Source organism: Paroedura picta, chromosome 3 (genome assembly GCF_049243985.1).
Source record: "Paroedura picta isolate Pp20150507F chromosome 3, Ppicta_v3.0, whole genome shotgun sequence".
Lineage (NCBI taxonomy): Eukaryota > Metazoa > Chordata > Lepidosauria > Squamata > Gekkonidae > Paroedura > Paroedura picta.
This window is the reverse complement of record NC_135371.1, coordinates 31,297,346-31,311,213: the sequence shown is the minus strand read 5'-3', so window position 1 is coordinate 31,311,213 and position 13,868 is coordinate 31,297,346. Positions and strand designations below refer to the sequence as shown.

At 42.0% G+C, this 13,868-nt stretch overlaps 1 protein-coding gene across 7 annotated transcripts in view; it reads right to left on the bottom strand.

The window, feature by feature from the left end:
- LOC143831783 (contactin-4) overlaps nt 1-13,868 on the bottom strand; it is a 669,529-nt gene that overhangs the window by 372,174 nt on the left and 283,487 nt on the right. The gene's annotated exons all lie outside the window — the stretch shown is intronic.

Below are 13,868 nucleotides of genomic sequence, written 5' to 3'. Positions count from 1 at the left end.
CCAAAACAAAACTCAAAAACCCTTTTTTCAGTCATAATGTATTTGTAATCTTTTCTTTCCGGGCTAACTGTTAAAACAGCAGTTGGCAATCCAAGCATTTTTGAATAATGCTGCCTATCTAGACGGCAATGACTAGGGAAGGCACTGGCAAACCACCCTATATTGAACATGCCAAGAAAACGCTAGAGGGCGTCACCTCAAGGGTCAGACATGATTCAGTGTTTGCACAGGGGTAACTTTACCTTTATCTAGACATATTCCAATCAAGTTTTAGGCATGTTTGGAAAATAAAAACACTTGCCGTGGCTTACTTTGCTCAAAGTTAGATGAAGGTGGCGTAATCCTTTTTAACCTTCTGGATTTTTTAGCAGCTTTCGATATCATTTCCATATCACTGATGGATTATGGTGCATTTCTTGATCAGCAGTCATGAGGGGGAGTGAAGACAACAGTACCTCATGGCTTCCACTCAGAACTACCAGGTATTTTTCAGAAAATGGGAAAGAAAATTATTGTTCAGTTCTGTGGAAATTATCGCACAGAGTTCCACAGGACTATCTGCAGGATGACAGGAAAGTAAAATGGAGAGCAGCTAATTTCCAGTCATAAAGCTGCAGTTGCCTTAGTCCAATGCCCCTTGACTGATAGGCCAATGCTTAATAAGCTAGCACAGTCAAAGGAAAATAAAGCCTGCAATGCTGGGCACCTCCACTGCCCCATTCAGAAACCCAGTACCACTGAGTCATGTCAATGCAGGGTCCTCAGATGCAAAAATATATTTTCTATCGGGATGAGTTTAAAAGGAAAAAAACCCAGCTGCCTCAAAAGAGCTGATATGCTAGCGTTCTAGTCCACTAATCCACTGTAGTCCCTTGAAATCCTGTTCTGCTGCTTGCTGGTATCAGGAAGGGGCTGGGTCAGAGTATGTGGTTGCAGCTGTGATTACCTCTGAAATGTTCCTGATCAGGAAAAGCTGAAGACCTGAAGACAGGCTTAGCCAGCTGGAGAGTGGGTTTTGAAAGGCACCAGGCAACGCTCCCCACATCTGCTCCAGACATCACCCCCACAGCATACAGGCAGCATGAGGCTGCAAGCTATGCTTCCTTTGCCTCACCTACCTCCCACATCAAAATGTGCATCCTGTGGTGAGCAGGAGCCATATTTGTTTCTGCTCAGAACTTAACCTGGATGGGGGACAAGATTATTATTCAGTCCTGTGGCAAATATCACACAGAGCTCCACAGGACCCTAGGCTGACATAAAAGTGATATAGTACAAAGAAACACTGATGACACCCACATTTTTTCTTCCATCAAATCCATATGTCACAGTGTGTTCTATAGAGATGCCTGAAGTCATTAATGATATGGACAGTGGCTAATAAAATAACTTTGAATTCAGATAAGGCAGAAGTATTGTTTGTGAGTAGACTCTTCATGTCACCATGGAGTGAATGAGGATATATTCTTCCTTAAAGAGTAGACATGTTGCAGCTGGAAGCATTCCTATGTTCAGAATTGCTTTTCGATGCACAGAGGACATCCGTGATATTTGTTTTTGAACTTAGGTTTTGTATCACTTCCAATTACTCCAGGAAATAACTTATTTTGCACAAGTGTTATGTTCTAGTAGCAAAAAGGATGCAGTTTTAACCATGCGTTGGACATTGGGCTGTCTCTGAATGACATGGCTAGGTTATTTTATCTCCAGGAGAGAAAACCACCAGGCCAGACCATCACTTTGCGGTAGATTGCCAACATCTGTGGATTGCCCTAGGATGGCATTGAGAGGGAGTAAGTTATGCAAGGGTGAGGGGGAATGTTTTTTTTTTGGTTGTTTGTTTGTTTTTTTGCCACCAGGGTATGTAATTTGAATGGGGTATTATAACTGTTGTATTTCATGTGTAACCCACCATGAGACAGCTTGTTGATAGCAGTGGGAAATAAATCTAATAATAATATTTTCTTAGCCTATTGTACCTGTATTGATGATTCTCAGTTAGTTGTTTATTTGCTTCCAAGCCATTTTGCACTATAGGTTCTTATCTTTAGTGCTCCAAACATACAGAAGTAAAAAAATTGCTGCCTCCTTACAAACTGGACCTCCATCTAAAATCATCTTTTGAGACTCATTTCTGTTTTCCATTACCTTCTCAAATGCAAAGAATAGTGATTGAGGAAAGAGGCCTTAATCTACAGTTTTATTTATAGAACACTCTTCTCAGGAAGATCCTCCTAATGCTTGCTGCATTGTTTTCAGGTATGTGTCACATCCATCCCTTTTTTAATACTGCCAATCCTTCTTGTGCTCTGGTGGTCTGGAAAGAACAATAGCAATGGCCAACAAGGTTCTTTGACACGCCAAGGAAGAATTGTGGGAGAGGGGATGTGTGAAACAGACAGTATTTAGAGCAGAGGTTCTCAACCTTCCGAATGCCGTGTCCCTTTAATGCAGTTCCTCATGTTGTGATTACCCCCCAACCATAAAATTAAGCAAGTGTTCTTTCATAGAAAGTAAACCAAAACTGACAAATGGCGTGAAGATTGTTGTTCAAGATTATATATAAATTGGCTTCTTTTTCTGGGGTTTCTCAATTCAGTTCTGCCTCCTGTCCCACCATGCCGATTTCACTCTTTTATGCTCTATCAATCTACCCCACAAGGCCATTGTGTGGATGGTGCCCCCAGGCCAAGCTGCTTGCCCTGCAGGAACCCCTGTAAAAGGGTCATTTGGGGTCCCGATCCCAGGTTGAGAACCACTGATTTAGAGCTTCCTTGGGTAGGTTAAGGATCTTGCCCTGTCTTTAGTCACTTTCGATGGATGTAGACCGTTAAGTGTGGTGGTCTAGTGTGACACTGTACACACTGATTTATGGTTCTCATGCAGAGTTTTGGGGATTTATTTGAAGCTACAGGACAATCAGAGTTCTGTGAGTTTAAAAAGGCACTAGTGAAGAATTTAAAAGATAAGGAAAACTGTGTTAGGTGTAACATCTTTTAAAGTCTAAGGTACTCTGGCACTTACAAATGATATCTCTACAACTCACTCGTTTCCAAAGTCACATTTGTATAAAATTGGTCCTGAACATCTACAGCTTACCTTCCCTGAAATGTAAAATTAAACTTTCACTTGTTTTAAAAATATCTTTCCTGTATTGTAAATTTAGGGCAGACAAGGTCAAATGAGGGATTTACCAAGGAAGTGCAGGATGTGTGCCTCAGAAGCTCCACTGTGACTAACCTCAGGGGTGGCTAATAGCAAATAGGGTCAAACAAATTTCTTTGACCACTCTCTATAAGGCAGTGATCCCCAACCTGTGGTCTGTGGCCCGGTGCCGGGCCACGAAGGCCACGGCGCTGGGCCGCGGTTCCCTCTCCCCCCCCCCGCAGTAAAAAACTTCCCAGGCCACAAGCTTGCGGCCCGGGAAGCTTCTTACTTTGGGAGGGGGGGAAGAGGGAATCAGGGCCGCGCTGGGCTGGGCTCTGCCTGGATGCGCCAGTGAGGGCTCGCTCGGGCCGGGCGGCCGCGGGGGCTGCTGCTGCGGCAGCGGGGGGCATTGCTGACTTGTGCTGCCGCGGTCTTGGCGAGCCCTGACCCCGCCACCTCTGCCGCCTCCTCTGCCTCAGCCGCTGCTTGGGAGGGCAGAGGCGGGCGGCTGGCGTGCGCGCGGCGAACAAAGAGCCCGCGCCACGGAGCCAGCGGAGGCAAGCGTGGGCAGGCAAGGCGGAGGAGTGGCCGAGAGGAGCACCTCGCCTCCACCATGGCGGATCGCAGGAACGCCGAACTCCCATTACCCCTCCTTCTCCTCTCGTTGCGCCCGCGCGGCTGGGCCGCGCATGTGTCATACATGGGCACAGCCGTGCATGTGCGATGCGCGATGTGCGGGCGGGGCAGTTGCCCTGCTGGTCCCCAGCCTAAAAAAGGTTGGGGACCACTGCTATAAGGGATTGGTATGGTGACGGCAAATATGGGATGGAAGCTAGTCCTCAATTCTAAAGTGGCAGGAAATTAGGAAGGGGGGGATATTTCAGTGTCTGTTTCTGCAACCCCAACTCCAGTGCCAGACAGAATTTGTCCTGTTTACCAGGATTTGGGAGACATGCTTCTCTCTTTTGTGATTGTTCCTGCCTTTCCCAAGGAAATATAGCTGTTGTGATATTTCTTATCTGCTGTTAAAACTGATTCTTAATTGAAGAAGAAGAAGAGTTGTTTCTTATATGCCGCTTTTCCCTACCCGAAGGAGGCTCAAAGCGGCTTACAGTTGACTTCCCATTCCTCTCCCCACAACAGACACTCTGTGAGGTGGGTGAAGCGCAGAATTGAACCTGGCATGCGAGATTAGAAGTCCTCTCCCCACAACAGACACTCTGTGAGGTGGGGGAGCGCAGAATTGAACCTGGCATGCGAGATTAGAAGTCCGCACTCCTAACCACTACACCACTCCTAACTCCTAACCACTACACCAAACTACACCAATTGAGAATGTTTGTTAGTTTTGCTTTCACTGATGATAATCAAGCCATCTTGGATCCTGCATTGGGCCCTTTCTTCAGTATTTTAAATGCATTACATGGAGAAGGCTCAGAATTTTGAAAAATAAAGACATCTTGAATTGAACTTGAATCATGTCTCTTTCCCCCTTTTTTTATTCTTTATCCTTGTCTAAAAGGACTAACCAAATTTAGCATCTCTTCCACCATCAATTCCAATGCATACCACTCTGAGACTCCGTCACCTTAATTTTTGCCCCTCAAGAGACAATTTATTTCCTTCTGGCTCCTCCAAGATTACTGGCAAATATTCAGCCAAAGAACACTAATGTGAATGTCCCTTTTCCCCAAGTATCAGGTTCTGAATAGTGAATGAACAGCAGAGATCAGTTCCAGATGGAGTTGAAATAAAGCTAGAAATTCTGCTTGCACACAACATGTTATATAGAAAATGAAGGGATGATACAGTGAGACAGAACACTATGTAGTTCATAAACATCACTCTATAAGGACAAATTTAAGAGGAAGAATCTTGAGGTGTCAGTATTCACCAAACAATATTTTCTCAAACAAACAAAAGCATCCCAGTCATTCAGAAATCAAATGATTATATGTTTGCCATAAGCTATAACGGCATTACCCTCCAAATGGAATAGAATACCAATATTAGTGCCTCTATTAAGAAGACTTTACACTAAACTGCAGCTATGTTAACATGTTATATTCGAGTCCAGTAGCAGACTTTAAGACCAATGAAGGTCTATTTAAGGTATAATAGTTTGTGTGCAAATATATTATTTCAAATATATTGAAATGAAATTTAGTTCATACATAAAGGCAGAGGTGAGCAGTAAAGGTAGAGGGTGAGCAGTAAATTAACAGACAGAATATTAAAGTTATTTGACAGATGCAAACTGGAATAACAATTCTACTATTCATTTTATCATATTACTATTAGTCAGATACAGTTTTCAACAGTAACATATGAATTACTTACAACCTCTACTAAATAATGATAGTTTTCTTTCACAAGCAGTGAGGGGCAGACATTTTTTTGTGCACAGATAGCCCCTCAATCTTAATCCTCACCCACAATATAACACAATACAAACATGGATAATGGTAGAAGAGCTTGCAACATCCAACTAGACAATGTAATCACTTAACCTAACAATATCAACTACAGCATCTCAGGGACCAATAATGCACGGGGCAGATAGTCTTTGGTGGCAGCAGCAGGGCAGCAGGACTACTCCCCAATTACGCATGACACTGCCGCCATCCCTGCCCTGGCCCAGCGCAGTGCCCCAGATAGTGCCGCAAATACGGGAACTCCCACATCTCCTGTGATACTGCAGCATGCCGCTCCCCGGCAATTGTGCAGTGGGGTCCCCCTGCCCCACACCCTGCCCTCTGCTGCCGCCCCCGCTGTGCAGCACCCTGGGTTCTTCTGGCCCCGGCATTGTGCATGCTCTTGTGCTACACCAGGGCAGTCTGTGTACACCGGGGGATTCCTTCCCCTGTGCATATGCAGGAAGCAACGGGGCATGCCACCCTGGCGTAAGGACCCAGCAGCCGCCCAATGTGGCTCCTGCTATGCATAATGGGTCAAGGCTCATTCATTTCTTAATCTTCTAACATTGCATATGCCATTAAATGCCAACAGTGCCCAAATAGGGCAAACAGGTCAAACCCAAAGGATAAAATGGACACAAGTCTGACATTAAGAATCATCTCAGAAAACTGTAAGAGAACATTCAGCTTTCCAAGATATTCAATGCATGACCTCAGAGTAGCTGTTTTATTGCAAAGGAACTTTTGGAACTAGAAAGGGAAATGGCTGAATTACAAAAAGAGAGTTCTGTATTTCCTTAAAATTGAAGGGCACAGATTTGTTCAGAAGGAAGTTTTGTTCTCAGTTCCATATATACTCAAGCACTGCTATTACAAGACCAAATAAAACCAGCTATATCGTTACGTCTCATCCTCAAATGTAATATTGCTATTGTATGCCAATACTGCCCTTCTTACAGTGACACAGATCAAACAAGACAGCCCCTATGCAAAAGAATAAACTGACAAACATCTAACATAAACACCAGCAGTATTCAGGAACCAGTGGAAGGGCACTTGCATCGCCAAGGTTACTCTATGGGTTACTTAAAAGTACATGCTATTCAACAAAAAACTTCAAAGGAAGACTCCAGCATCAAATTGTTAAATTCAAAGTGATCAGCAAGTTTGATTCTACCCATTTAAGCTGTAGTGGCAGTTTCTCAACAGTAATGGGGTCAAATTAGTTTAGTAATACCTTTACGTAGTCGGACATATAGACTGGACTTCAGGAAAGCAGATTTTAACAGACTTAAAGGAATGTTGGGTAGAGTCCCATGGTCAGAAAGACTTAAAGAGATGGGAGTCCAAGAGGGATGGGAGTTTTTTAAAAATGAAATACTAAAGTCTCAATCACAAACAATTCCTGTGAGAAGAAAAGATGGAAGGAGCCTAAGAAAGCTATAAGCAGCTGTCAAATGATTGAGGAATAAAAAAGAGTTGTTTAGGAAATGAAAGGAAGGCCTTCTTACCAAGAATGAGCATAAACAAATAACCAATGATTATATGGAGAGGGTTAGAAAAGCTAAAGCTCAATATGAGCTTAGGCTAGAAAGAAGTGCTAAACATAACAAAAAAGGATTCTTTAGTTATATTTCAAGTAAGAAAAAGAGTAGGGACTCTGTAGGGCCACTGTGAGGGCAAGAAAGTGAAATTATAATGGATGATGAATAGACGGCTGAACTGCTTAACTACTATTTCTCCTCAGTCTTCTCTTGTGAGGGAAATAATGCTCAGTTTGGCAAAAATATATCACAACAAGGGGGATGGGAATGGTGGCCTAGGATCACTGTTGGGGCAGTTCATAAACACCTGGTTTCTTTAAATGAAACAAAGTATTCTGGGCCAGATGAATAGAATCCAAGGGTACTAAAAGAACTTGCAGATGTAATCTCTGAATCTCTGTCCATTATTTTTAGAAACTTCTTGAAAAACAGGTGAGGGTGCCAGATGATTGGAGGTGGGCAAATGTTGTCCCTTTCTTCAAGCAAGGGGAAAAGGAGGATCTGGGTAACTACCGACCTGTCAGCTTGACATATGGAGCTGGCAAAATTGTGGAACAAATCATCAGTTGGTCCTTGAGCAGTTGGAGCAGAGACCTGTGATTTCTAAGACTCAGCAAGGATTTCACAAGAAGTCATGTCAGACCAACCTTATCTCTTTTTTCAAGAAAGTTATTACCTTGCTGGATCAGGGGAATGCTGTGGACATGGTTTATCTGGATTTCAGTAAAGCTTTTGATAAGAAAATTCCGTCTAAACATCTGGAAGACGTTCCTGGCACTTGGAGTAGTTTCTCAGTGGAACAGGCTTCCTTGGGAGGTGGTGGGTTCTCCATCTTTGGAGATTTTTAAACAGGCTGGACAGCGATTTGATGGAGAGGCTGAATCTGTGAAGGTTCAAGGAGGTGGCAGGCTACAGCGGATGAGCGATAGGGTTTTGAGTGTCCTGAATAATACAGCGGGTTGGACTAGATGACCCAGGAGGTCCCATCCAACTCTATTATTCTATGATTCTAAGAATGTATTTTCACCTTTTACTGATGTTATAAACAGAAATTGTTTGTATTATGTATGCCTTTGACTTTTACATAGAACTGCCATGCTACTTTCTTCCATTTCATTTTTATGTTGTAGATTTTAAATAATTCCATGTCATCTGTAAAACTGACTTTTGCAGAATATTTATTAACACCCTGAGTCTTTGGGAAGGGCAGTATACAAATTTAATAAAATAAATAGGATTCAACTACATTAGCATCTTGCTGTACAATAAAATATAACCACATTTGTATTTTACTCCAATCGTGTACACTGGTCTCAAAACACAAATAAGGTTGTTTGGTGGGTCCACCGAAACCTCATTTGCAAATCTCTCTTCTCTTTCCTTATGAAAACATTCCTTGGACCTTAAAGTATTACTTGAACCCCCTCACCACTTGGCCTATATGAAAGCTCACCTGCCCTATTCTCTTGTTATGCTCGAAAATAAAATAATTTAGTATTTACTTAAGTCACTTGCCCTTATCAGAAGGGCAGGAATCCATTACATATATGCTTACCCTGGATCCCAATCACCCATGTTTGTGTAGTTATGGAAATTTCAGTCTGATCATACACTAGGAGTTTCTGTTGCTCCTGCCCCTTCTTAATTACCTTCAGATAATTCACTGCCAAAATGCTCAAAAATATATCTTGACAACTATGTCTTTTCCTAGTTCTGCACAGCCTCCAATTTATTATACTGCTGTTTCTTTTGGTTCCTTGCCTCCCTTGAATGTACTTTTATGCTGTCAAACTAGCAGCTCCTTTTGGATATTTTATTGATTTATGCTCGCTATTGTATTAATTGCTTGCATTTGCTAATTGTCTGGCCTTATACACTGAGCATAAGAGATCAGCTAAGCCAGCAGCTTCTTTAGCATAAGAGCCCAGAATGACAAATCCTTCCTGTCATTCGGGTTACTTCAGAGTGTATGTTTACTGAACTAAAATCAAAGCACATTCACATTGAATTTGGGTACATGCATATATTCCTGATCACATAACAAGCTGCCTCATGAAGGCTGGAGAAAAGGGAAACAGTCCATCTCCTTTCTAAGTGGTCTCCATGAGAGTCTTGGAATAGTTTAATCAGAGGCAATTTATACACAGGGTAACTGGACAGGCTGGTAAAGAGTGAAAAATATCGAAGTAGCACTCAAGCTGAGCCTTCTACCAGCCAAGTTCCAGCGTCTTACAGCTTGTGTCACAGTGCCAGCTGTCTAGACTTTATAACAGGGGGGGGGGAAGTACATATACTATCCCCTGTAGCATCAGGCAGAATCAAAGAAACCTAATTAATATTTTCATTACTGCAATACTAGATAAATTAAAAGCTTAATGAAAAATATAAATAAATGCTTTAAGGAAACTTTCAAAAACATAGCAGTGCACAACTAACTGTCTCAAAACTAACTTAAAACAACTGAGTCAAACTGCAATGTGTATCTTTAACACAGTCCACACAATGTTCTCTAAGAAACTATTCCCATTACATCAGAAAAGCATATCTAGTTTCACTGGAAGAATTTTAATCACTGCATCTTTTCTCTTCACACAACAGCTGTCAACCTGTCACTGTAGCAGGAAGCAGTTAAGTGTCACTCTGCCACTTCTGAGGTTGTCACCAGACAGCAATGAAATATACATTGCTGCAGAGGGGGCATGTGTGGAAAATGACTTAAAATTGGAAGCTTGAGGATACAAACTGTGCAGCAGGCCCTGGTCACTGCACATACTACAGAAGGCAAGACCAAATAAAGTTTCCTACCCCGCTAAAAATGTATTCTAGAATTATAAGCATCAATAATAAGCGTCAAAGAAATACATTTTGTATTCCCAATGTTCCAAAGGACCAGGTTGTACTTTCCCGCACTCTCACCAATACTGCACTGTTGGAAAACTAAAAAAATGTTTGCTTGTGTCAGCATTTCTACCTCCCCTCTCCTGAATCAATTGCAGAACATATATGGACGGTATTTCAAATTGTTGCAGAATCTATTTCTGGGGTACATCCTGGGAAAAAGTTAGTGCCTCATTAAAGAAGCACTAACTTTCCTGCAATGTCCCTGGATGGACATCCTAAAGAACACTGTCATCTCTATACAAAAAGACAACCAGGGAGATGGGTAATTCATGGTGGAATAAGGATTCCATCTTAGCATTAGAAGAAGGAAACTTGAGCACATCACAACTAAATCTTTTTTTCTGTCCGTGCAATATTTGTTTTCCTATTTCTTACCCTTCATCTGTTTCTGTGCTTCTCGTTATAAGAAGCTATAGCACAAGAGAATAACAATACATGAGAAAGAGACAATGAAACAAATACATCAAATGAAAACAAATCACATTTTTTGTTAATCCCCAAGACATAGATTCTTGGAAACTGGGACACTAAATGAGTAGGGAGAACAGCTAAAGCACAGGTGCAAGAACAGTCAGGCAGAAGCCAACTGTCATACAGGACAAAGCTCTCAGTTGCCTCTAATGGCAGCAAAGCATGAATACTTGCCCGTCCTCATTGCATGAACAGAGAGCCACCTGGTAGAATTTCACTATACGATGTGGGGTCTACTACATATGGGCCAATACATATCACCATGTGGTCAGAGTACACAACTACCGTACTCAGGTGCCTGAGTCAATATGGCCCCTTTGTCCAACCAGAACTAAAGTCTACTCTCTAATAAAATGTACTAGGAAGCTTCCTTCTTGCTTTTTTTTTTTTTTTTTGCCTAGAGAAAAGCTGGCTTAAATTTAGAATTTAAATTCTAATTTTCCCAAAATGGCCCACAGACCAGTAATACAACTAAGACTAAATGAGAAATTTGCTGACTTCAAAGTCCCCTCTGTCTTTCGTTCCATGGTGTCCCTGTTCTCCAGAAGTGACATTTTGGACCAATGCTTCCGACTGGAGTCAGAGAGAAACAGGGGGATCCTGTTCTGCTATTGAAAATCCATTCTGTCAATGAATATTTACCATAGTATCCAACATGCAGTCTACAGGCAAAAAAAGAAAACAAAAAGAAAACAACAGGAGACATCCCAGTCTCCCTCTTACTTGTCCACTTCCACTCGGGGGTCTATGAAAAGTACACTGAATTGAAACCACAAATTCACTTCTAGAAAATGCCAGGAAGTGATGTACTATCACCAATCCAACACTTACACAACACTCTAGAATCCCTAGTGTTATATTGGTCATTCATGTATGTTCACCAGAGCTGATGCCACACTCTTTCAGCATGACATTGTTTCCCCTCTCCCTGCCCTTCCTTTTCTTGCTGATGGCTGACAACTCTAATTACACCTATGGGTTTGTTTGTGTGTTTGAAGTACTGTCAATTAACAGCTAACTTATGGCAAGCCCAACAAGGGTTTTCAATCTAAGTAAAAAGCAGAGATAGTTGCCTTATTTTGCAGAGCCGTCTTTAGCGGTCTTCTTTCCAAATACTGGCTCTGCTTAGGTTCTGAGATCTGACAAGGTCAGGTTATACCATGCAAACTTACTTCCCCACCTATGATTTGGTTATTGAAATAATAATTATAAGAGTCTTCTAGTGGCACACTGCACACTACTATAAGCACACTGAGTAAGAACTGAGGGTCTCTGACTTATCATCAGAATGTCAGGCAAGGGGTGAGGTTCCCTGCTGATATTAATTCAGCTCCAGTTAACAAAAACAATCCAGTGTGGTTCTGTTTTCTTGCCTCTTCCTTTGTTCTGTGCATGTCAGAGGTTTATTTGTTCCAATGAAAAATGTGAAGCAGATATCAGCACTACAATGTAATAAATATGAACAATATGACATCAGCTATGTTTCATGGGGCAATTATAGAACTAATGTTACTGGCTAGTCACTTTGATACATAGATGCTTGGAGAACTTTCAATCACTGGAGACTTAACAACTGGACTTTGTACTTGGCTAGGTACAGTCTACAATCTTCTCCTTTGCCCTTCTTGGCTCAGAACGTCTGGCTTAGCGGGTATGATCTCTTGGGCCTAGAATGTGGTAAATGCCTTTTTGAAAGACAGGGATTTGGAAGAGGTGGTCATGCTGCCACTTGGAACAAAATGGGCCCTGGTGATTATTTCAGTTCCTGGCTAGGTACCAACAGCTGGTTTGGAAAATATGCTTGGTGTGGTACTATCTCAACAAATTACAATCTGCCTTCAGGCCAAAACTCTTCTGGTTGCCCTAGGAGGCAATCTGTGCCAGGATGGAATTACTGATTACCTGAGACCTCTCTAAGACTTTTGATACCATTAACCATGGTATCTTTCTGCCTGGGATGTTAATTGTAACCATGATGATGCCATAGTTCTATTCTGCTTGATGGATTGGTTCAAAGTGATGATAATGTGGTGTTAATTCATGTTAAGCTCGATCGCACTTGACCATTCCTGAGTCTCTTTGGTTGTAGGAAAATATTTTAATAAATGTGTTGGGAGTAGGAAGGATTGTAGCTTTTCTCTACCTGAAGGCATCTCAAAGCAGTTTACAAACACCTTCCCTTTCTAAGTGGGGCTGAGAGAGTTTTGAAAGAACTGCTCTGTGAGAACAGTTCTAACAGGACTTTGACCATACCTGCCTACCCAAAATTTCACTACATCCTGGCATGAGGGAAGATGACCTGAAATGCCTCCTTTCTTTTATTTGTAACATTCTGGACTGATGAAGAATACTGAGGAATGCAAAAGCATAAAATATTGTTAAATGTCATTGGGGTGTTTTTTTTTTTGGGGGGGGTGCTTTTACTGTTTGGCCTAAGAGCCTCTTGTGGTGCAGAGTGGTAAAGCAGCAGTCTGAAAGCTCTGCCCATGAGGCTGGGAGTTCAATCCAAGCAGCCGGCTTAAGGTTGACTCAGCCTTCCATCCTTCCGAGGTCGGTAAAATGAGTACCCAGCTTGCTGGGGGGTAAACGGTAATGACTGGGGAAGGCACTGGCAAACCACCCCATATTGAGTCTGCCATGAAAACGCTAGAGGGCGTCACCCCAAGGGTCAGACATGACCTGGTGCTTGCACAGGGGATACCTTTACCTTTTACTGTTTGGCCTAATATGTTTGTAACCCTTGTACCATATTGGATTAGCTTTAAAAGAAGTCTTTAATGGCTTTTCAGTTATTTCTAGGCACTCTTCTAAGTGCTAGTATGATAACCCCCTCCATATTTCCCCACATTGAGGACATTTTCCCTCCAAAATTTCTGTTTCCAAATAACCTGGGCCTCCTGACTAATGTGGTTTTTTATTAAGCGTTATAAACCAGGCTGTCACACCATGTCATTGTAAAATAATTTAGCTTTTAACTTAGTTCTAGAACATCAAAAGGAGGTGTAGGTGCCTTCTTTGCCAAAATCCCTTCAGAATGACACTTGAGACATTATTAAAGTCAAACAAAATACACAATTGTATTTAATACACAGGGAAAGGTTTGGTGGAATGGGGAGTTGAAACTTTTAGGGCTTTTAATTACAGGCTTTTGAGAGTTAAAGAAGCTAAATTAATACTGAGGGGTTTTGTGGTACCTAGTAGGAAAAGTACAGCACCAGGGTATTATAGTATGAAGTCAGAGATGCAGTCCAAGGTTGGTGCAAGCATCAATCAGGAACTTAGAATTCAGCCCAAGGTCAGGATGGCCAGCAATCAGGAACGTGATCAGAGGCTGGACCAAATGTCGAGACAGGGAAAACATCAAGGCATAGTTCAGAAGCAATCCAAA